The 21,494-nt window shown below is 44.8% G+C and overlaps 1 protein-coding gene across 13 annotated transcripts in view; it reads left to right on the forward strand.

Moving 5' to 3' along the window:
* The window catches only part of sox6 (SRY-box transcription factor 6), a 200,594-nt gene that overhangs the window by 22,531 nt on the left and 156,569 nt on the right, over positions 1 to 21,494 (forward strand). For all 13 annotated transcript variants that reach the window (XR_004206768.1, XR_004206765.1, XR_004206766.1 and 10 more), the window contains exon 3: positions 9,516 to 9,586. The gene's annotated coding sequence lies outside the window, so the exon portion shown is untranslated. The remainder of the gene's footprint in view (positions 1 to 9,515; positions 9,587 to 21,494) is intronic.

Here is a 21,494-nt window from a genome sequence, read left to right on the forward strand (position 1 = left end):
TCTCTGCTCCCTGCCCAGGCTACAGGCTTACTTCATGCCCGTTTCCTTTTCTTGTGCTGTGAATCAATGCACAATGACCCTATAGGACCGCTTACATAATGGGAAAAGTATATCTTTGCACAGACAAAGTACAGTTTGAAAGGTTTAGTAAGCTTCAATTACACTATGAGATTATTATTAATTATTATTTTCACCCTGTTATGGGAATAGTGATTGTATTACAACATGGTTATTCATGTTATAATAACAATGTCAACATATTTGATTACAGAGTTTATTACAATATCCAAGTATTTGTGTATCGTGGAGTATAATATGAACACATACACTCATGGTCTTTGGCTGAACCATGTGATCTTGTGTTATCGCTCAATGACTTCAATTACAGTATGACCAGGAGGGCCAATATGTTTCCAGCCATCCTCTGTCTGAGGGCTGTATCTGTCTGACAGGGACCATCTGATTGGCTGTGTACAATGGCAGCATCATGGGAATGGAAATGCATCCAGTAGTTAAGTGAACAACCATGCATCTTCTGTTTTCCCACTAATTGAATTTGGCACTAAAATATGCTGGCAAGAGCCCCTTACCTTGTTTGACTTATTTATTGCCTGACTGGAGAGGTAATTCGACCTCCTCATTTCAAAGGATCTTTTTGGTCCAGAAAAAGAGTGTAAAACTCAATTAGCTTAGTGATCAGTGACTGAAACACTACATTTGTTTTCCTGTGAGGGGGAAGCAGAGCTGGGGAGTGGAGGAGAGCCACTAGAGCCCTGATCTCTTAGCTACCCTCCATCCCCCTCCCCACCACTGCCTCGCAAAGCTACAGGGTGAGGGGAGAGAGAGGGGAGAGAGAGAGCCCATGCAGTCCCTGCCATGTCACAGGAGATTTGTGTCCTCCCTTTAAATCATTTCCCTCTTTAGAAGATTAAGAATGCAGAAATATTCTCAAACCGATCATTTTCCCTACTCCCAAATGGACTAGTGCATTTGAAAACGCCACTATTAATTGCTGTTTTCAAAGAAGACAAATGATCCCTGCGACAGTAAATAAAAACAGAAATCAGAGGTTATAATGTTAATTGTTCAAATGGCTGTACAGGGGTCAGTGGAGCCAGCACAGAGCATATGCACCAATCACCATCAGATTTACAGACTAACCTACTTGGAAGGCAATATCAGTCTTACATGTTCATTGTTGTACCGTTGTTTATTCTCCATCTAGATATTGTTCTGGTATCTCAGAACACAATGTACTCTATGGACACACCGTGGGAATCCTGCTTATTTCCCTTCCAACCTTTTCATCTCAGAGAATACTGTTGTTCAACAGAGCCTTGCTTTGTGACCGGCTTCTTCTGTATCCATCTTGGTCAAGAAGTTCACCACTAGACATATTTATCAGGATGCATGGGGCTTGAATTGTAGATCTAAACATTTATGACTACATTGCAAATGCATGACTGAAATGGCAACACAGACTGTGCCTGTGTGCTTCTGTTTGAAGAGGGACAAAACAACAGGAATCATTTGTGGCCACCGATGTGCCTTGTTCTAACCTGATCTTTTCTGGATCAATTGTTTCCTTTCTGGTTTAATTCACCATGTGATTGACTTTCAGTGCTTTACTGTTGGAAAATATCCACATTGAGCCGTGCTGCCTGAAATAGGGAAGTCATTTGAATACAGATGCTCACAGCTCAGCCCTGGTCACAGGATGCCGCTCCCAGTCAGGAGACAATTGCAGGTTGATTATGTTGCTACTGACAGAAGTTGCAACTCCTTTGTGCGGCTGAGATATTTGCATTTAAATGCTTATTGTAGGCATCTAAAAAGCATAAAGACTGATTGTAAGCTTTGGCTGCTGGTTTGTACTTGCAAAAAAAAGAAGAGAATTGCAATAAGGGAGATTGACATGGAAATTAGGAAATTATTTTCAAACCGAAGGTTGGAGTAAATAAGTAGCTCTGTGTTGTTGTTTTGTGGTGCTGGTGTTCATTCTTGATTTGTATTGAGAGGGTCCATTGTCAGATTGTGTATGCATATGTTTGTAGTAAGATTTAAAATTGTTCGTATCTAATACACAGTAGAATTATTCTTTCTGATTGAGGTGTTTTCTTGGATATCTTTGTATATACCACAACATTTTGTCAACGTATTTTTCCCTGCGTTTGCTTCATACTGCTTGTTTGTGTGTAACAAGCTCTGCATATAAGTCACTGTGTCAGTCATCTGTCCATGTGATTGTGTGTGAATGTGTTTGGTACCATTTTTATGGTTTTGAGAGCTGTCTGTGTGTATGTTGACTGTGTGTTTTTATTAGCTTTCACAAAAGCTGTATGTTTGTGTGAGTGACTCTTTCTATGGTATCCGTGTGTATATGTGTTTGACAGGCTCTGATATGATGACAGAGTGTGTATGTATGTATGTGTGTGTGTCTGCCGGGTGCCCATAGCCGAGTGATGCCCCTGCTGATTCTGTGCCTCTGGCCCTTTGTCCTGCAGCACTCAGCGTGTCTGCTTCCTCAGGAGACTGACAGGCCTCTCCAGTGTGACCACACAAAGGACCAGCCTTCTTTGAGGTGTTAAAAACTTCCATTTATGCATCTCCCTGGACAAAAAGCACCAAGCCCATTTGAGTCCGGTGGCGACACAGGCAGACATTGTGGACACGCTTCCCCAGCACTCATTTCACAGATTCTGAAACCAGTATGTGGTGAACAGGATTTGAGGGGCTAAAGTGCCCCACGAGGGCCAGGCGATAAGAGGGAGAAACACCACCACTCAGTAAACTAGAAGATGGGGCTGTGGAAAATAAGTACATTACCTGAGAGAGAACTAGGCTTGTTTTCATAACCCCCCACTCAATGAGAGAGAGAGAGAGAGAGAGAGAGAGAGAGAGAGAGAGAGAGAGAGAGAGAGAGAGAGAGAGAGAGAGAGAGAGAGAGAGAGAGAGACAGAGACAGAGAGAGAGAGACAGAGAGAGAGAGAGAGACAGAGAGAGAGAGAGAGAGAGAGAGAGACAGAGAGACAGAGAGAGAGAGACAGAGAGAGAGAGACAGAGAGAGAGAGAGACAGAGAGAGAGAGAGAGAGAGAGAGAGACAGAGAGAGAGAGACAGAGACAGAGAGAGAGAGACAGAGACAGAGAGAGAGAGACAGAGAGAGAGAGAGAGACAGAGAGAGAGAGAGAGACAGAGAGAGAGACAGAGAGAGAGAGAGAGAGAGAGAGAGAGACAGAGAGAGAGAGAGAGAGAGAGAACATTCTCTCTTAGAGAAGGAAGAAAAAGAAAAGCCTTCTGCTACTGTGGGGGAATTACATCCTAGAAGCTGAGAATAGTAGACAAATCAACAACCAAAAGACTAGGCTATCCTCTAAGTTGACACTATTCTTGTCTTTGAGTGGAGAATATGTGAGTGTGAATCAAAGAGAATTGACAGGCTGCACACCCGGCTGTTACTAACACAGGGAACATGAATGCCTCCTGCGGCAGATTGAAGCCTTCTAGTGGCTGGTCATTTCTCTATCCAACCACCTCTGTAAATGGACTTTTATTCTTGTTATTTGAGGCAGAGTAAATCACATGTAATGTATTTGCGGTGCGGCAGGCATATGAAATAACGGTTTGATCACAGAGCTGTCTGCCTCTCTTCACAATCACAGGGAAGAAGGTTTGATTCTCCCTTTACAGCACCACTATTATTCACAGAGGAATAGTGAAACACTCAATAAGACAGAGTCAAAAGCCCTGTCACTGTTTCTGACCTGCACAATAAAGACATTATTGTGTGGTGTCACTTTCTCAGCCTCTCCTGACCTGAGTGTGATTGACAATGGTGAGTGTTTCAGGCAGGTCTTCTTTGATCGTTGTGACAGGAGGCCTGGTGCAGCTCCATCTTTAATCTGTGCCTGTCGTGTTCACATGAGAGAGAGGCAGAGAGGAGAGAGAAAGAGAGAGATGGGGGACAAAGACAGAGACAAAGAGCAAAAGAGAGAGAGACAGACTGAAATAAAGAGGGAGTGAGGGAGAAAGAGAGCGAGAGAACGAGAGAGCAAGGCAGGAAGAGAAAGAAGGGGAGAGCAGGAAGGCTGTGACAGGTAATAGTGTGCTGAAGCAGCTGTGTCTGGCTGTGATTGGAGCGTTTCCAGCACCAAATAACTCAATGATATGGTGGATTTTTTTGGGTGGAAATAAAGCTTGTCTTTGTGAGCTCATATTCTTTGGCATGCCTGTGCAGTGTGCACTGTGCCACAGGGAATTTATAGCTTTCTGTTAACCAAGTTATCATAGGGACATCAGCGCTCTGTCTCCTCAACTGCTCTTCTCTCTATCCTCCCCCTGTTGTAGCCTGCCAACCCCCAGGTAACTGCAGCCCTGCTAACCTCCCTGCTGACCTGGGCATCAGATTGTATTAGCCCAGACTTTGACCTCCCCTTTTTGTAATGACGGCCTTTCATTCACTGCATACTACAGCTATGCTTTTTCTCATTCGCGGTGGGCGATGTGGGGAAAGTGGGTTGATTTTGTGGACTTGGATATTGAATCTGACAATGGCTTGAGCCGAGTCCACTAATAGACATTTCAGCAGAATTCTCACCTCCCTTCTCTTCCCTCCACCCCCCATTTCCCCAAGGCTCCCTGCTGTTTAGCCTGTACTGCTGTTATGGGCCCACCTCATTGCCTTATCCCCCCACCCAGCCCTGCCATAGTCCCCAGCCCTGGATGGGCCACTGCTGCCTCTCTCTGTCTGTAGAGATAACCAGGTCTCAGCCAGGTGGGGACCAACACGCTGATGGCAAAAAGATTGCCTCCATTGTCAAAATAACTACCTCTGCAAAATCCCTACTTTAGCATGTTTGGACTAGAAGGAGTGAGGGCTGGAATAGTGCACTGGGGATATTTAGAAAATGTTGCAGATCTGGATACAGCTGTGTTGTGCAGGGGATTGGTTTGTCCTGTACATATTTGCATATACACTCACGCGCACACACACACACACACACACACACACACACACACACACACACACACACACACACACACACACACACACACACACACACACACACACACACACACACACACACAGCTGAACAATGTCAATGGCAGTCTCATATTCATGTGTGTCTTTGTTTGTTTGTCCTGTCTGGACATTGACAGAGAAAAAAGACACTTGTGTAACTACGTTCTGTATAGTTGTTCTGAAGGTTGGCCATTGATTCTCAGCCATGTGCATATGATGGTCAGCGAGAGAGACATTACCCCGTTATGTGCTGGGGTAATCAAATCAAGCCGAGCCCCCTGTAGATGAACACATGCCTGGAATCTGAAGGTTCATTTGATTGGATCCCCTCTCTTCGGTGATGTCTGTGGAACAGCTTTCACTTACATATGAAAGGAAGGATTTCAGGCCAAATGGTAGCTCCAGAGGGCATACGCTCAATCTGTAACATACGGATAAATGAAAAGTAACCAAGAGAGAGAGAGAGAGAGAGAGGTTTTTGTATTAGTGTGTAGGTTTACTATAAATCCTGCTCTAACATGACAGACATGTGCGTTTTGGATTATGGCCATAGAGGCCTGCTTTCACTCGTTAGCCCTGACACACCCCGGGCTGTGGTCTGGTGTTGGAGAAGTGTCCTGACACAGGGCTGTGGTCTGGTGTTGGAGAAGTGTCCTGACACAGGGCTGTGGTCTGGTGTTGGAGAAGTGTCCTGACACAGGGCTGTGGTCTGGTGTTGGAGAAGTGTTCTGACACCGGGCTGTTGTCTGATGTTGGAGGAGGGTCCTGACACAGGGCTGTGGTGTTGGAGGAGGGTCCTGACACAGGGTTGTGGTGTTGGAGGAGGGTCCTGACACAGGGTTGTGGTGTTGGAGGGGGGTCCTGACACAGGGTTGTGGTGTTGGAGGGTCCTGACACAGGGCTGTGGTGTTGGAGGAAGGTCCTGACAAAGGGTTGTGGTGTTGGAGGAGGGTCTTGACACAGGATTGTGGTGTTGGAGGAGGGTCCTGACACAGGGTTGTGGTGTTGGAGGAGGGTCCTGACACAGGGTTGTGGTGTTGGAGGAGGGTCCTGACACAGGGTTGTGGTGTTGGAGGAGGGTCCTGACACCGGGCTGTGGTCTGATGTTGGAGGAGGGTCCTGACACAGGGTTGTGGTATTGGAGGAGGGTCCTGACACAGGGCTGTGGTGTTGGAGGAGGGTCCTGACACAGGGCTGTGGTGTTGGAGGAGGGTCCTGACACAGGGCTGTGGTGTTGGAGGAGGGTCCTGACACAGGGCTGTGGTGTTGGAGGAAGGTCCTGACACAGGGTTGTGGTGTTGGAGAAGTGTCCTGGCACAGAGTTGTGGTGTTGGAGGAAGGTCCTGACACAGGGTTGTGGTGTTGGAGAAGTGTCCTGACACAGGGTTGTGGTGTTGGAGAAGTGTCCTGACACAGGGTTGTGGTGTTGGAGAAGTGTCCTGACACAGGGTTGTGGTGTTGGAGGAAGGTCCTGACACAGGGTTGTGGTGTTGGAGAAGTGTCCTGACACAGGGTTGTGGTGGGGTTTAGGTGGAGGGTCCCTTTAATATAGTCTAGGGGTTTGGCCAAAGACAAAGGAAAGGAAAGGCCACCCTTTGACAGAACTACCACAGGTGTCCTTGAGTTCTCTGGCCCGGGGCCTTTGAAGTGTGAACTGTTAGTCTGTCTGTTGGGCTTGTTCAAAGGGCTTTCTGTTTGACAGATCAATCCCTCTGCGTCTCTAGTGTGGGACATAGATAAATGTTGATTTTTCTTTAAAAGCGGTGCTGTCTGTAATGTGTGGCAACCCCCTGACTGACTGTCCACCTGTGGTTTAATGAGAATTATCTATTTGGCTGATAGTTCACCACCCCCGATGTCTCGGGTACTCCAGTAGTGCAGACAGCTGGTGGTGTGTGTGCGTGTGTGTGCGTGTGTGTGTGTGTGTGCGTGTGTGTGCGTGTGTGTGTGTGTGTGTGTGTGTGTGTGTGTGTGTGTGTGTGTGTGTGTGTGTGTGTGTGTGTGTGTGTGTGTGTGTGTGTGAAAGTGTGTGAAAGTGTGTGAAAGTGTGTGCGTGTGTGAAAGGGTATGTTCGTGTGTTAAAGCGAAAGATAGTGTGTGTGTATGTGTTCATTTTGTGTTAGTTTCCGTTTATGTGCGTTGTGTTTCAGTGCGGTTTGTTGTCACCAACCTCTCTGCAACAGCTGAGTAAAACATTTAAAAGGCTCTATGGTTATTGTGGACACAATGATTGGGTGATAAAAGTGTTGGGGGAAACTAATAAACTGAATTTGGAGTTGATTGGGATTCTGTTTGAATGAATCCATGATCGTCTAATTAGTGAAAGGAAGGATTCCCATCTCTGTGTTAATTCCCCAGCAGCCCGTAGGCTGTGTTCTGAGCAGGAAAAGAGCTGCTCTACTGCATCACACCACTACAATAGTCTCTGTCTGAAACATTCTTATCACACCAGACGAATTACAACATTTGTTTAATTATTTGTAATATCACTCTGATTTTTCTTATTATCTATAATCATAATCATTTTTCTCCAGACAAATGATTTCTTTAAATAAGCCATGAATACAAAATGACATATTTCTATTTGTCTGTTACTTTCCTCATTGTTTCAATTAACATCAATTATACATTCAAAGTCTTGTTAATTTCTACCCCCTGCAATTAAAAGTGTTCTCATTTATTAATGGGAATGAGTCAGATGTTATACACTGAGTGTACAAAACATTAAGAACACATGCTCTTTCCATGACATAGACTGATCAGGTGAATCCAGGTGAAAGCTATGATCCCTTATTGATGTCACTTAAATCAACCTCAATCAGTGTAGATGAAGGGGAGGAGACAGGTTAAAGAAGGGTTTTTAAGCCTCAAGACAACTGAGACATGGATATGTGCAACTCAATATTAGGAAGATGTCCTTAATGTTTTGTAAACTCAGTGTATGTTTCATAAAGAAACTTGCTTATTGAATTACTACACTGGTTATGTATTTAATACAGTGGGCTATGATAGTCTGGGTGGAGACCGCCCTTAGTGGGTTTTGAAAGTAAAATTGTGTGTGTGTGTAGACGTCTGTCTGCCTTTCTGTCTTTCTGTCTTTGTTTCTTTCTCTATTTGTCCATCTGCCTGTCTGTGTGTTTTTCCATCTCTGACCCTGTGCGGGTGCGCGTGTCTGTCCGTATGTGTATGTGTGTGTGTGTGTGTGTGTGTGTGTGTGTGCAGTACAGTGCAGAGAGGTGAGACAGTGTGGTGTGGACACTGGCAGACTGCTGGCTAGGACGGCTGGGTCCTTTGAGAGGTTTGACTGTCAGCTCAGAGGCGCTATAAAGATGACAGCAGATTACCATTCAGTCAGGGCCAGTCTGTGGGCCTTCTCTCTCCTATTGTTACTTTCAGTCTCAAGGCTGCACATTCAGATCCATTCATGACTACTGCTTCTTTCTGGTCTATTCTATTAACCCTCCATCCTCTCTTACTGAGGTCTCTTTTCTGTACTTTGACACCAATTGCAAATGTGTTGGTATATTTCTATGGTCTGCTGTTGGTATCTTTTATTCCCTGCCTTGCCGCAGGAGACCAAGGTACAGTAGCACAAATTACTGGCAGATCAATTAAGTGTGACCTTAAAAACCTCTGTCCTGGTTTAATTGGCGGTGCTGAAGCAGGGTAATTGTATAAATCAGCTGTTAATGAGATCGCAGCTTGTTGTGAAAAACAAGATAATGTGAGGAAATGAACATCAATGAGCTTTGTGCCGTTTCAGGCCCGCGCTGTGACTGTGCACAATGATCACTCCACTTCTCTCTCACTTTGAATGTTGTTGTGGTTCCTGTTTTGGTGTGTTATTTTTCCACTGTATGGAGGTAGAAATACTGATGTTAAATTCCGGGTTAGATAATGGCTAAAAGTGGTATGTCCATATTGCAGAGGCTTCGGGTTGTTTGTGTTTTCCAGAGCTCTGGCGGTTGGGCTCAGAGAGAGACATGCCGTCACTAGTAGAGCATGCTGCTAAATAAATCATTAGCCTGCCGCGCTCAAAGAAAGAGAGTCAAAATTAAATAAAACAACCACTTTATATGAAAGCCATGTATTAGTGGAATCTACTGGCTTTAGGACAGATTAATGAGGTATTAGAGAAGTGGATTTTAAACATTGTCTAGGACGTGGTCCCAAACTCTTTCATTACTAAAGCTGTTTTACCTCAGCTGTAGACGTTCTGACCATGGGCCAGCATCCCCTTCTCCTCCTTACCCCCTCCCTCCTATCTCCCTCTCTCTCCTTTCCTCTCAAAGTTTGTTTTGATATGTGCAAATAAAGTTATTTTACTGATTGTACAGATAATTTTTTTTTAGAACGTATCCATAAAATATGTTGTTTTGAATTGAATGTCTGGGATGGATTGTTTAACTGTTTTGAGAAATAATTAATGTATTTATGTTTTAAAGATGGACAAAGAGACATTTATATATTTTGTCTGTTTTTTATCATTTCAGATCACTTTCATGAGTTCAGAATCAACTAACCAGTGATCGCTGGGTGCTGGGGGTTTAGTCTTTCTGTTTGTGTAAGTACCCTTTTTCTCTCCATTTTGATTTCTTTCTAAAGGCTAATCAGTTAGATTTCTCTTTCACCCCTGGAGGCCTCCATCCACACTGAACACCTGCATTGAATGAAATGCACAAATAAATACTGATATAATGGATGCTACAGAATAAGCTTATATTGTTACTCCACATGGTCACTTTTACAATTTAGACTTACTCTACATGACCAAAAGTATGTGGATACCTGCTCGTCAAACATCTCATTCCAAAATCATGGGCATTAATATGGAGTTGGTCACCCTTTTCTGCTATAACAGCCTGCTCTAACAGCCTCCACTCTTCTGGGAAGACTTTCCACTAGATGTTGGAACATTGCTGCGGGGACTTGCTTTCATTCATCCACAAGAGCATTCGTGAGGTCGGGCACTGATGTTGGGCGATTAGGCCTGGCTCGCTGTCGGAGTTCCAATTCATCCCAAAGATTTTCAATAGGGTTGAGGTCAGTGCTCTTTGCAGGCCAGACAAGTTCTTCCACACTGATCTCAACAAATAATTTCTGTATGGACCTCGCTTTGTGCACAGGGGCATTGTCATGCTGAGATAGGAAAAGTCCTTCCCCTAACTGTTGCCACAAAGTTGGAAGCACAGATTAGTCTAGAATGTCATTGTATGCTGTAGCATTAAGATTTCCCTCCACTGGAACTAAGGGGCATAGCTCAAATCATGAAAGACAGTCCCAGACCGTTATTCCTCATCCACCAAACTTTACAGTTGGCACTATGCATTGGAGCAGGTAGCGTTCTCCTGGCATCCGCCAAACCCAAATTAGTCCGTTGGTCTGCCAGATGGTGAAGCGTGATTCATCACTCCAGAAAACGCGTTTTCACTGCTCCAGAGTCCAATGGCGGCGAGCTTTACACCACTCCAGCCGACGCTTGGCATTGTGCATGGTGATCTTAGGCTTGTGTGCCACTGCCTGGCCATGAAAAGTAATTTCATGATGCTGCTGACAAACATTTATTGTGCCGACGTTGCTTCCACAGGCAGTTTGGAACTCCCTAGTGTTGCAATTGAGGACAGAAGATTTTTTACACGTTACATGCTTCAGTACTCAGTGGTCTCATTCTGTGAGCTTGCGTGGCCTACCACTTTGCGGATGAGCTGTTGTTGCTCCTAGACGTTTCCACATTAACAGCACTTACAGTTGATCGGGGCAGCTCTAGCAGGGTAGAAATTTGACAAACTGACTTGTTGGAAAGGTGGTATCCTATGACGGTGCCAAGTTGAAAGTCACTGAGCTATTCAGTAAGGCCATTCTACTGCCAATGTTTGTCCATGGAGATTGCATGGCTGTGTGCTCAACTTTATACACCTGTCAGCAACAGGTGTGCCTGAAATTGCTGAATCCACTCATTTGAAGAGGTGTCCACATACTTTTGTATATAATGTTTATTTTGGAGTTGTTTATTCAGGTACAGAATCTTTTTTCAGACTCTGCTTTTATTTCTAGTTAAAAGAAAAATACTGCACACAATCTGAGGTTAAAGTACATTTTCACACCTACGTTCTTGTATTCTAGCTTTAGTTGTATATAGAGGTTGAATGCAGAAGACCATGTAACTGTGACACGTACATGCATAGTCAGGCTAGCTAATGACGTCAAGGCCTTGTGAGACTTGTGAACCCTCTGTGAGTTTACCTCAACCTCTGAGGCCCTTAGAAAACTAAACCCAGGTGTCTTGGTTCTTTTCCTCACTTTTCATGTCTACCTCCATAGTAGAATGTATAGTGCTTTTGATTCTATTCTCTACTCTAATGTCGGCTGCTGTTATTGGTAGTTTATGGCTGCGTGTTGTCTCAATAAGAACATTCACAAGAGGGAAGAAAGAGTCCATTTCAGGAAACGCAGGCAGCGCCTCCGAAAACAGCCAGTATATGGCTGTACTTTATTGCTACAATACGCTTTTAATGGGAGCTCTCTCTGTTGCACTGTTGTAATAAAAATGTATCTGAGGAAATGTTTCTTGAGCAAATAAAGCTGAGAAAGTTTAGTTGATTTTAATCTTTTTTCAAATGTCAGTTGGAGATGGTTTCCGGAGAGGCAGGACTGAATGATATGAATGTGGCTGAGGAGTCCTTGCTGGTCCTGCATAATCAACTGTGGCACTGATAAGAGTCAATCCCATCTCAAAGTTCACGGCCATTTACTAATACCAACGGTTTATCTCTGCCATTTCTCCTCAAACACAGTTGTCTTCAGTGCAAATCAATGCTCCCATCTAAACCAAATTGTCTAATGCTATTTTGTTTGTAGTGTCTGCTGGTGTTGTTAAGTCTGTTCTCAATGGCAGTCCATGTTGGGAATGTGGGCTTGTCTTTAGCTGCAGTGAGCAGACAGAATGGTGGAATAACAAAGCCTTAGCTTTGGATTTGATCACCAATGAATACTGCTCAGTGAAAATGGATAAACCTTGTGAAGGGACATGATGAGTGAATGAGCATACATTAGCCAGACCTTCTCCACTCCCCTATGCTCTTCTATCAGCCAGACCTTCTCCACTCCCCTGTGCTCTTCTATCAGCCAGACCTTCTCCACTCCCCTGTGCTCTTCTATCAGCCAGACCTTCTCCACTCCCCTGTGCTCTTCTATCAGCCAGACCTTCTCCACTCCCCTGTGCTCTTCTATCAGCCAGACCTGACACACTCATTCATCTAAATCCTATGCAACTTGAATCTACATGTTTAATTCATCCTAAACGAGGCGGTGAGTCATTTTGACGGTGTGTGGCTTCGATGTATGTCATCACTCCTGTGTGAACTCATTTGGAAACACCAAAGCGTGGAGGGCCGGATACGCTCTTTGTCAGAGTGTGTCATCATGTAATAAGTGATGGACACACAGCAGTCCCTCTGGGCTATGCTCAGTCCAGCACTGATGCCCCTCATGGGGAAGATCTGCTGGAGAGGTTTTCTGAGAAATGAAATAAACGGCACTTCACCACAAAATGAAAATGAATAACCTTTGGTTGGTTATCTTCTCATCTATTATTTATCAAAAGGGCCTGTTGGTTCGGCCAACTGACCCTGTCTGCGATGATTATGACCCGTGGTGTAGATAAACGGAGACTGCTTGGCAAAGTGATTTTAATTTCATCAGCCTTGGTTTCAATTGCTCTAGAGGAACACTGGGAATATTCAAATGGATTGTTGGCAGATTGCTTTCAGGAAAGAGTTTCCGTACAGGTATGTAGATACAGTATGCCTGCATTCACTAATGCCGTAAAACCCTGATAGATCCTGTTAGTTGTAAGGTTTGGTAACATTGTGTTTAACCCCTTTAGATATGACAATTTTTCAATCCCCTCTGTATGAGCTGCCATCTCAGCAACATGCTGTTGTTATCGGGGTTATACCCTCCTATCAGCTTTATTAGATATGAGGCCTGATTTGATGGCTTGATGTGCTTTATTTGATTCTCTGTAGAATAAAACCTAGTATAGACTTGGCTGCTTTCCTTCCTCTCAAGTTACAGCCCTTGTAGGACAGAGAGAAGTTTCACCTATTAGCTATATACTGCAGAAAACGGGACCTGAGAACATGCCATTAATCTTCTCGCTTCCCCAGCTGTGGAAAGTAATGCATAACTAAATGTCTGGTCAAATGAATGAATGATTTCATCCATGAACTTCTCTCCCAAAACGCCATGAATCGTCTCCGGCTGATAATGTGTTCCGACCCTGGAGTGTGAAATGCCCGTTGCGTTGAGAGTATCCAGTTAATTGATTCGCAAATTATTTTAAGTTTGTGGTGCCCAGGGGAGTGCTGGGCTCTAATGACGGCCATTTCGGGAGAGTTTAAAAACTCTTTCTTTCCATGCCTGGGTTGGATTGTATTTAGCAACAAGTCCAATCAAAGCCTGGGAGAGGGGAGAGTGGCAGAAGGGAGAAGCCCTCCACGGGTCACATGTATCCACTTTCTCCCCACCCCACAACCCCCAAGCCCTGTCTGGAAGGGGGTGCTGGATAGGGGTCTCTAAAGTCCTCCCATGGTTAAGATGTTTATTATTTGAGTTATGTAAAAGGTGCTACTGCATTTAAATGTACTTTTGTTTAGGCTATCTTTGTCAGTACAGAACGGAAAACATACAGAAAAAAGTCATTTTGTTGGAATAGAATTATTCTCTCCTCATGGTGTAATTCTCCTTGGTTGTTGTCTTTCTTCTAGGGGTCATTAACTTGTCAGCATCAACATACAATTTGCTGTAAACTTACATTTACATTTCTGAAGAAGTTAGACACCTAAACGAATGGGGAATGATTGACTTGGACATAGTATAATGTCATTACTCTTTAAGTTAATTACATGGCTTCACTGTGACTGCCGTTAAGATGAGAAGAATGAAGGTTGAGAACAGCTCACAGTGAGAAAGCATCGTTAGTTGATCTTTCTGAGAAATCAGCTGCCGCTGTCTGAAATAACCACCCTGCCTAATTGATCTCAACATAAATGTACTGTAAGCTCAGTGAAGTTGTTTCCTTGTTTGTCCTGGAGGGTGGAGCGGGGTTGGAGGATCCTAAACCTGTGTTAATGTCTGCATTATGCTCAGATGGTCTTGCTGTAGTGTAGCCCGACCCAGTAGCTAGCGTCCGTTACTCCCCCACTAAGTGGCTGGATCTCTGTGCTAATACCAAGGAGCCTGTAATCTGGGCCCATTAGCAGGCGCTGTCATTCAGACACACTGTGTCGGCCTGATTTAAATAAAATGAAATGAAGATGGTTGTTTCTGGTCCCTTGGCTTCAGTCATTGCCATAAACATATGCTCCATGCCCTGCTTCTCTCCATCTTATTTCTCATTTTAATTTGTTGTGTGGGCTGTGCTAGAAATCACATTTAATACAATCCTCCCAGGGACTCTGTCATATAATAACATGGTAATTTCTGTGTATCCTTTTGAAAAATGAGGAAATTAATTCTTCCTGACATGTTGTAATTATTCCAGTGTGAACGGTGGATAGGCTGCCTCCCCAGCCCCCTATGTGTCGGAGGCAAGCGGCTGCCGGCGGGTGCCGAGGTGCTAATGCTGACCAGCAGCCCGTTTAATTTGAAACATGAGCAGACACCTTTCAACACACCTTCTTAATGTTGGAGTGCCTCACAAATTAATTCACTACTCATCTGGCAGCTCTAGCTTGGGGGGATGGAGAGATGGGACACTATCACTATTAGTCAAGGTGTAGTTGTAGCCTAGGTTTGTGTGTGTGTGTGTGTGTGTGTGTGTGTGTGTGTGTGTGTGTGTGTGTGTGTGTGTGTGTGTGTGTGTGTGTGTGTGTGTGTGTGTGTGTGTGTGTGTGTGTGTGTGTGTGCGTGCGTGCGGAGGTGGGAAAACACTGGGGATGTTGGGGATACTTGGACAGGTTTTCTCTAATCCTCTCCCAGTGCTGTCAGTAGGCCACCCTTTCACACATCTCCTCTGGCGACTGAGAGGTCTGAAATGCTTATTTAATTAGACCGTCTTCAGCCTGTCATTAATACAGCCCTCTTATCTACATTGAGACACTATTGGAACAGATTACTTTGGAGATCGCAAATTTGTCCCCCACACATGTATGAGGGTGGAGCCTTATCTTAAACATCAACCCCTGTTCCTGCAAACATGCAAGGCTCCTTTCCGCTGTGTCCTCCTGAAGGAATGTGTTAGTTTCCTCATAGGTAGTGTTGTGTCTTCCCCAGCACAGGTTGAACTTAGTGTCTCTCTCTCCAAGCCAGCAGCAGCAACTCTATCCTGTGCCTGTCAGACAGATCCCTCCTTACCCCTCCCTCACCCCTTCCTACCCACTCCCTTCCTCCTCTTCCTCACCACCAGGATCCCACTTTAAATATAACCCCGCATGGGATCATCGATTAATTAATTGCCTGAAATTAAGACACCGCAGTTGTTTCTATATGAAATATCTTCTGAATGACAAGGCAATTACACCCAGAGCTTGGTTTATGTTCCAAAAGAAATGTAATCGCTGCTCAACAAGGGAATCTTAATATCATCACTGGCCAAGAGCAGAGGTACTTAATATAAGCAGCGCTCTTCATCCAGAACTCTGCAGAATGTATATGATTAAGCAGAACTAAGAGTGGCACAAGTGTGTGTGCGTGTGTCTGTGTGTGTGTTATACTGTGTATGTGTGTGTGTGTGTGTGTGTTATACTGTGTATGTGTGTGTGTGTGTGTGTGTGTGTGTGTGTGTGTGTGTGTGTGTTATACTGTGTATGTGTGTATGTGTGTGTGTGTTATACTGTGCATGTGTATGTGTGTATGTGTTATACTGTGTATGTGTATGTGTGTATGTGTGTGTGTGTTATACTGTGTATGTGTGTGTGTGTGTGTGTTATACTGTGTATGTGTATGTGTGTATGTGTGTGTTATACTGTGTATGTGTGTGTGTGTATGTGGGTGTGTGTGTGTTATACTGTATATGTGTGTATGTGTGTGTGTACGTTATACTGTGTATGTGTGTGTGTGTGTGTGTGTGTGTGTGTGTGTGTGTGTGTGTGTGTATGTGTGTGTGTGTGTTATACTGTGTGTGTGTGTGTGTTATATTGTGTATGTGTGTGTGTGTGTGTGTGTGTTATACTGTGTGTGTGTGTGTGTGTATGTGTGTATGTGTGTGTTATACTGTGTATGTGTGTGTGTGTTATACTGTGTATGTGTGTGTATGTGTGTGTGTGTGTGTGTTATGCTGTGTATGTGTGTGTGTATGTGTGTATGTGTGTGTTATACTGTGTATGTGTGTGTGTATGTGTGTATGTGTGTGTTATACTGTGTATGTGTGTGTGTGTATGTGTGTGTGTGTGTGTGTGTGTGTTATACTGTGTATGTGTGTGTGTATGTGTGTGTGTGTTATACTATGTATGTGTGTTAAGTGTAATTCTAGGGGAATTTCTCAAAAGTGTGTGGGTATGACACATGCACTCTCACTCTCACATGCACATTAACACACACGCACACACACATGTGTGTGTGTTATACTGTGTATGTGTGTGTGTGTGTGTGTTATACTGTGTGTGTGTGTGTGTGTTATACTGTGTATGTGTGTGTGTGTGTGTTATACTTTGTATGTGTGTATGTGTGTGTGTGTGTGTGTGTGTTATACTGTGTATGTGTGTATGTGTGTATGTGTTATACTGTGTATGTGTGTATGTGTGTGTTATACTGTGTATGTGTATGTGTGTATGTGTTATACTGTGTATGTGTATGTGTGTATGTGTGTGTGTTATACTGTGTATGTGTATGTGGGTGTGTGTGTGTTATACTGTGTATGTGTATGTGTGTGTGTGTGTGTTATACTGTGTATGTGTGTGTGTGTGTGTTATACTGTGTATGTGTATGTGTGTATGTTATACTGTGTATGTGTATGTGTGTATGTGTGTGTGTTATACTGTGTATGTGTGTGTGTGTTATACTGTGTATGTGTGTGTGTGTGTTATACTGTGTATGTGTGTGTATGTGTGTGTGTGTGTGTGTTATACTGTGTATGTGTGTGTGTATGTGTGTATGTGTGTGTTATACTGTGTGTGTGTGTTATATTGTGTATGTGTGTGTGTGTGCGTTATACTGTGTATGTGAGTGTATGTGTGTGTGTGTTATACTGTGTATGTGTGTGTGTATGTGTGTATGTGTGTGTTATACTGTGTATGTGTGTGTGTGTGTGTTATACTGTGTATGTGTGTTATGCTGTGTATGTGTGTGTGTATGTGTGTATGTGTGTGTTATACTGTGTATGTGTGTGTGTATGTGTGTGTGTGTGTGTGTGTGTTATACTGTGTATGTGTGTGTGTATGTGTGTGTGTGTTATACTATGTATGTGTGTTAAGTGTAATTCTAGGGGAATTTCTCAAAAGTGTGTGGGTATGACACATGCACTCTCACTCTCACATGCACATTAACACACACGCACACACACATGCTCACACCGTAGACAAAAAGCTGACACCAGACAAATAGACCTTAAGTGACCACAGCATTCTCAATTAAACCATCCCATTGACATTCACCTCATCATGAAGTCCTCATTGAATGGTCAGCCACTGGATAATCATCAGCCAAAGGTTTCCTAATTACCTGGGATTTTTCTCCCTCCATTCTCCTGTTTTAGCTTGACATGAGGTCTCAAAGAGGGTCACAGAGGACATTATGATTATGGAGTACAATACTGAGTCATCAAGGTGACGATATTTCCTGAGAAAGAAAGAGTAAAAAGTCCAAAGCAAGGAGGGCCAAGGCACTCTTAATCTCATTAAAATACCTTTATTTGTATGGCATGTTCAATGGAACAAATAGACACGACCAAGGCCATGCTGCCGAAACACGTCAGAGTTTTTAAATATTTGTTCCATTGAACATACCATGCAAATAAAGGCATTTTAATTATATGAAGAGTGCCTTGGTCCTCCTTGCTTTTTAACATCCTTTTTTTTTTAACTAGGCAAGTCAGTTAAAAACAAGTTCTTATTTACAATGACAGCTTAGGAACAGTGGGTTAACTGCCTTGTTCAGAGGTAGAACAAACTATTTTTACCTTCTCAGCTCTGAGATTCGATCTAGCAACCTTTCGGTTGCTGGCCCAACGCTCTAACCACTAGGCTACCTGCCGCCCCTGTACTTGTTTGCTGCTTTTCTTTCACTCTGGGGTCCAATTTACCCCTTTTACCAAAGAGCACTTTCTATTGACAAAGACCTACTATTGTGTAGCCTAGCAGCGCTTCCCTTCCTGCAGTTTGAGTTAGTGCAAGGCATTGTAGACATCCAGGCTGTTAGAGAGAAAGTGTGTTTTCCACTGTAATTATGAACAGAATCTAAGAACCTGTGACAGGAGGGAAAAAAATAAACAAACATAATTTATTGAACCTTTGGGGCCGGGTTAAAGACACAGAACTGTAATTGATTTGGTGTGTGTGTGAAAAAGAGAGAGAGCTTTTGTGTGTGTGTGTATGCTCGTCTATGAGTGGGAGAACAGAGGGCTTGCAGGCAGCCGTGGCGTCATGCTCTGGGAGAAGAGAGGAGAGCTTTGTGAGCGGTGGGTGGGTCCCCCCATGACTCAGAGAGGAGGAGAGGCGTCAACATGGCCGCCTGGCCCAGAGGAATTAACGTCCCCACACCCTGGTTAATCAGTGCCATCTTGGCTCTACGTCATCACCCAGCTAGGGAGCAGTCTCCTCTCCTCTCCTCCATCACTGTGGAAGAACTGAGACACAGACAGTACCAAGCCCTCAGCCTATTGACTACTGCTGCTCCCTGTACTGTCCAGAGTTGTCTGGGACATGGTCCTGTTTCCTCCCCCTGGATACATCGGTCCTCTCACTCCTCTTTTCCCTTCTCCTCTCTCAACTGCCTGGGCTGACATGTAGGCATAGGTTATAGCCAGACTCTCCCATTAACTAAAAGTCACTTTCTAGTGACCAGGTCAGACATGGTGTAGTAGAGTCTGTCTGTAGGTGGCCGCTGTGTCTCTAACTCCACTGGGCTCAGCTCTGCTCAGCTCTAAGCTGGCCTGGGCTGTTAATGACTGAAGGCTGGGAGCAGTGCTCCATGCCAAGACCCACATGGCTGTGGTGGTGCATTAATTCAGCAGTCAATTTGACTGGAAGTTTGAAATCTGTGCTAGGTTAGGGGGATGTGCTGAAGCTGTGTTAATAGCTAGCTTGTTGTCCATATGGTGCTGCTTTAATGGAGCACATTTACTGCAGATGGTGAGAGTTGGTTGGGCAGAGGCAGCTTTTGGCAGAGGTCCGTTCTTCGAAAAGGCTGCCGTGAGCCCAGCGCTAGCTGTCTTTTAACACTGATGTCTATCCTCCCTATTTCTCATTCACCAAAACGCTACCCTTGAAATGTGGCCTGCTCTTAGTTTAAAACTCAAGGCTCCCCTGTTTTCTTTATGGATCTATGGAGAGGAGCAAATACAATGTGGCTCAGTCACTTTTTCCTGAATTCAGTCTCCAAACCGTATCTTTACTTCCATAGAGCGACGTACTTCAGTTGTCTCCATTACCACAATGGAGTTTTAGACAGCACACTCTGCTGAGGAAACACAGGCAGAGAGACAAAAAAGAGAGGAGAGAAAAAGAGAGAAGGAGAAAGATAGTTGTGAAACAGTAACAGAATGTGGCCAAGCAGCAAGAGAGATGCAGAGGGAAGGAGACAGGCAGGTAGAGAGACAGAGGGATAGAGACGGACAGGCAGACAGACAGAGGGATAGAGATGGACAGGCAGACAGACAGAGGGATAGAGACGGACAGGCAGACAGACAGAGGGATAGAGACGGACAGGCAGACAGACAGAGGGATAGAGACGGACAGGCAGACAGACAGAGGGATAGAGACGGACAGGCAGACAGACAGAGGGATAGAGACGGACAGGCAGACAGACAGAGGGATAGAGATGGACAGGCAGACAGACAGAGGGATAGAGACGGACAGGCAGACAGACAGAGGGATAGAGACGGACAGGCAGACAGACAGAGGGATAGAGACGGACGGACAGGCAGACAGACAGAGGGAAGGAGACAGGCAGGTAGAGAGACAGAGAGATAGAGACGGACAGGCAGACAGACAGAGGGATAGAGACAGACAGGCAGACAGATAGAGGGAAGGAGACAGGCAGGTAGAGAGACAGAGAGATAGAGACGGACAGGCAGACAGATAGAGGGAAGGAGACAGGCAGGTAGAGAGACAGCGAGATAGAGACGGACAGGCAGACAGACAGAGGGATAGAGACGGACAGGCAGACAGACAGAGAGATAGAGACGGACAGGCAGACAGACAGAGAGATAGAGACGGACAGGCAGACAGACAGAGGGAAGGAGACAGGCAGGTAGAGAGACAGCGAGATAGAGACGGACAGGCAGACAGACAGAGGGATAGAGACGGACAGGCAGACAGACAGAGGGATAGAGACGGACAGGCAGACAGACAGAGGGATAGAGACGGACAGGCAGACAGACAGAGGGATAGAGACGGATGGACAGGCAGACAGACAGAGGGAAGGAGACAGGCAGGTAGAGAGACAGAGAGATAGAGATGGACAGGCAGACAGACAGAGATAGAGAGAAACAGGCCCTTCTGTATTGGCACTTCCTGTCCTGGTGGCAGGCTGGTCCTCTGCTAGACAGTGAGCTTGCTGAAGACTATGTTGTGGAGCCACTAAAGCATGAGACATGCATTCAGTGTCATGACAAAGGAACCTAGCCTCTATGGCTCACTGTCCATTCACTCAGTGGGTTTTATCTAGGTTAGTTTAAGTTTCCTGTGGCTTTCCATAGCCTTGTTGCCTGTCTTGCTAACCTGTTATCAAGGAATCTAAACTCCAAACGTGGGTTTGGGGCACATGATGACGGTCTATTATGCAGTTATGTGTCGTATGTCTCTCTGTGTTCGAGTCAGTCCCCTTACTAAAGATGAGATGGAGAGAAGACTGAGAAAGAGAGGAGAAAGAGAGGAGAGAGAGAGAGAGAGAGGTGCAGAGAGAAGACTGAGAAAGAGAGGAGAGAGAGAGAGAGAGGAGGTGCAGAGAGAAGACTGAGAAAGAGAGGAGAGAGAGAGAGAGAGAGAGGAGGTGCAGAGAGAAGACTGAGAAAGAGAGGAGAGAGAGAGAGAGAGAGAGAGGTGCAGAGAGAAGTGTGTGTGTTTTTAACACTTCTCAGAGTGGTGAGGAGACACGCTTGATCGGTTCGGCATGATTTGACTGTTGTTTTCTCACGTTGTCACTGGTGTGATGTTGGTATTATGTGCTCTGAGAAGAGCAGGGCTGAGTAGAGTGGGGAACAGAGCAGAGCAGGGCTGAGTGTAGTGGAGCGGGGAGCAGAGCCGAGCAGTGCCACTGGCCTAACGCCCTCCTCAGACACCTGATTGTGAGGAAAGTGTCAGCTGAGCCCACTG

Source organism: Oncorhynchus kisutch, linkage group LG3 (assembly GCF_002021735.2).
Source record: "Oncorhynchus kisutch isolate 150728-3 linkage group LG3, Okis_V2, whole genome shotgun sequence".
Classification (NCBI taxonomy): domain Eukaryota; kingdom Metazoa; phylum Chordata; class Actinopteri; order Salmoniformes; family Salmonidae; genus Oncorhynchus; species Oncorhynchus kisutch.